Consider the following 3,753-nt stretch of genomic DNA (forward strand, 5'->3'; position numbering starts at 1 on the left):
ACCTGGCTCGCAGGATCTCCAAGAGCAATTTGTGACACTATTTCAAGTGATTCCAATAGAACATGCTGTTCCCTGAAGAAATTGTGATTTTTGGAACTCAGGTTAGTGTTCTTGGCAAAAGCGAAGATGAGAACTATTGGGAATGTTGTAAACAACCGAGAAAGTATTAATTAGTTCATAAACAAACGGCATAATAATCGACAACTGAGTTAAAAAAAATCGTTTTGAGTTAAAAAAAAAAAAAGCTTTAGTACAGAGCTGGGAAAGTAACACATAGTAAGCCAAACAAATACTCTGAACTAAAATAAAAATAAAGTATCAGATGTGCATAATGACGGATAATAAGCTTTAGCGTGTGACCAGTGCTTGCTGAGTTAAGGATGAGGTTCTCCTGGGCCTAAAAGCTGGTACTCTGTCGGGCCTGGGCTGGCGGTGTGTGCTGCTAGCTCCATTACCTTCCTCCCCCATTTCTTTTATTAAATCTTAGGTAATGATCCCTCAGTGGCTCAAAAATCTCCACACTGGAAAGTCCTTTCGAAATATCCAAAGATCTTACAAATCCTTCAATAGAAGAAACAAGTTTCTGAGGGAAAAGCCAACTTTCTTTTCTGGGACACATCCAGCTATAAAAATAGATCTAAAAAAATCTTGGAAATACCGTATGTTGGAGAAATCTAAAGCAGAACTTTTCTTTTCCTTACCACCTAGCTTATTCTCCCAAGTAATGATCTTTAGGGTCAAATGACACTGCTGTAGCTGGTTAAAGAATGATGACTATTATATCCTGTCGGGGGGAAGAGAAGCAAAGGAAAGAAAGATGTGCATGATTGTGAGACCCCAAGATCAGCAAAGGAAAATGGCTACTCGAATTCCTCTTCCCTCAGGTTCATGGGTTACATTCACAGGTTGGATTACTTGCTGTTGCGGGGTAAAATATTGGAAAGATAATTAAAATTCTTTGTGTGACTTATTTACTCATTGTATGAGAATGAAAGAATCAGGAGGTAGGACTAGAGGGGACATATCTATAGTAGATATCTGCTCGTCGTCAGCCTCAACCTTAGACACTCTACAGGAAATGTTTCAATGTCTGGATCAGTCCCTCAAGATTCTGAGGTAACTCACAGTGGTAGTTAAGTCTCAAACCCAGGACAAGCAGCTGCGGTGTCTATTCAGCGTTTCAAAGCAGAGATGGACTCCAGGCTCTCCCAGCACTCCTCAGTTTTTACCTGTTACAGGGTGTGGCCTGCGTACCTGCCCTTTACCCTGAACTCGCCAGCCTAGGGGCTGGATTGCCTTTCCCCTAGAGGCTCATCCCTAGATAATTCAGACATTTTGATTGGTTATCTGTATCTTTTTGCTGCTTTTCTGACCTTTGGCCTCCTGGATGCTGTACTTGGTTCCCTTCTCTCCTTCCCCCCCTCTCCCAATATGGTTCAGAGTCATGACCACTCTGGATTCTCCCAGATGTGCCTGCCTCTGGCTGTGATCTCCCACATATCTATTAAAAAAACTTTCTCCTTCACCCTACCTAGGAGCAGTCATGTCCTTCCCTTTTCCTTTTTCCTTTCCTTTCCTTTTCTATTTCCCCTTTTTTATCGGAGTCTGAGAACTGCTCATTTCAGGGGCCCCATGGAAGCTGGGAAAGTTTTTCTGCTCCTCAGATATTTGCTCCCTTCTGCTGCTGCATTCTTCCAGAGTCCTATTTGTGAAGGACCTGTATTCCACCTACAAGTACACAATTAACTTGAAAACACACCCACCAATTCTTGCATATTTTCTTACCCTTGAACCTATTTAAAAACCTCACAGATTCCAGGGCTTCCTCCCTGGAAGGAAGAGTGGAATTCTGGGTGACTGACTGAGTGACTCTTTGTGACTCTAACAAGGTAAAGCTATGGTATTCCAGCATCACACGCTAGTCTTGCCCTGATCTACCTTGCACTGTTCTGGCTGATGCAGAATGATCATCTTCTTCTGTCTTCAGCTTGAATCTTTGCCTCAGATATGCCTGTGGGAAAGTGGTACTCATCGTTCCTGGGGTTTGAATTCCACTCCTTCACCATCCAGTCCCTGCACCCCGTCCTTCCTCCTTCCCACCATTTGAAGCCTGTACAATACCAAGACTATTTGTATGAAAGGCACCTGCTGTGGCTTGGATAACTGTTCCCTCAACGGCCCATACGTTAAAGACCTGAGGGAGGTAGTGGGACCTTTAAGAAGTGGGGCCTCATGGGAGATCTTCTGTTCATTAGGGATACATAGTCAAAGGGGGGCTGTAAGATGCCAATGTTTTTCTTTCTCTCTCATTCTCTCCCATGAAGGAATCAGGCTCAACTTCTGAATATTTATCAAGTTATTTTCCAATATTCAAAACGGTCATCACGCAACCCTAACTTGGTATACCTCTCCACAGCCCCTAAAGCCAGACAATGGATGCTACCTCCAAGACTGTGAGCGGGCATAAGTCTTCCACTTTTGTGAGTAGCTTAGTTTAGGAATTGTGCTACAGTACCAGAAGGCTAACTTACTGCCATCACTGTACTGCTGCTTCTGCAAAGCAGACTCTTTTCTCTTTTAAGATTTTTATTTATTCATTACACATATGTGCATTGCCGCTGTCTTCAGACACACCAGAAGAGGGCATCAGATCCCACTACAGATGGTTGTGAGCCACCGTGTGGTTGCCTGGAATTGAACTCAGGACCTCTGGAAGAGCATTAACCATTAAGCGATCTCTCCAGCCCCAGACTCTTGCCTGTGGATAAAAATAGCTACAAACAGCGTTCAATTTGTCAAAGTCAAATGTAGGATTTGGGGTAATGGGTAGAAATCCTCTTGACATAATTTAAAATTTTAGCAACCAACAAAGGAGCCGTGCCTCTGCACTCCAGGCCACATGAAATGGATCTGATCTGCGGCCTGTGCCTTTGGCTGACCATTTCTGTTTATTTCTCAATATTAAAAACATATCTGCCAGATCTTGCCATGAGGCAAATATTCCAAGATTAGTAATGGCCTCCAAGTGGGAAATGGAGGAACTGGACCCAGCAAGCATGGTAAGTCATCAGCTCTGACCTCTGTGTGGATGCTACCATCGTGGGGTGGGGTGGCAGTATCCCGGCAGTGTCAAAGGGGGCTCACTGCTGAGGGCCTTAGAGATCTAAACTAAAGGTCCCTGGGCTAAAGAGTTCCTGGTTAGGGAAGGAAACTCTGTTTTAATAGTGTCTATCAGAAGACATTTATAAATAACCAGAGTTTTAACTTCTAATGGAAGTATAATGTATTAAGAAAATAATGACTTTGAAACAAGACTTTCAAAACAGGATCTCCTATTGTCCTAGAACTTGCCAAGAAAGCTATATTGGCTTAAAACACGTTAAACTGCATAGAAAGAAAAGCATGACATTTGGAAATTAGGTGCAGTTAAATCAATGCATTGAAGGAATATTCAACTATTCTTTTTTTTAATTTAATTTTTCAGTGGAAGGAATTGCTTATAGGAATGCTTCCACTTTTGTTTGTTTGTTTTGTTGTTTCCAAGACAAGGTTCCCCTGGGTAGCCCTGGCTATCCTTACTCTCTAGACCAGGCTAGCCTCAAACTCGAGACCCACCTACTTCTACCTGGCTCCTGCTGGGATTAAAGACGTGTGCCACCACCACGCAGAAGAAACCATCTCTAAAAGAATGGAAAGGAAAAAAAATACCAAGATAAGATTTTTTTTTTAATTACTAAGAAAAAAGTCAATAAA

This window comes from Rattus norvegicus, chromosome 7 (genome assembly GCF_021556685.1).
Source record: "Rattus norvegicus strain SHRSP/BbbUtx chromosome 7, alternate assembly SHRSP_T2T, whole genome shotgun sequence".
Lineage (NCBI taxonomy): Eukaryota > Metazoa > Chordata > Mammalia > Rodentia > Muridae > Rattus > Rattus norvegicus.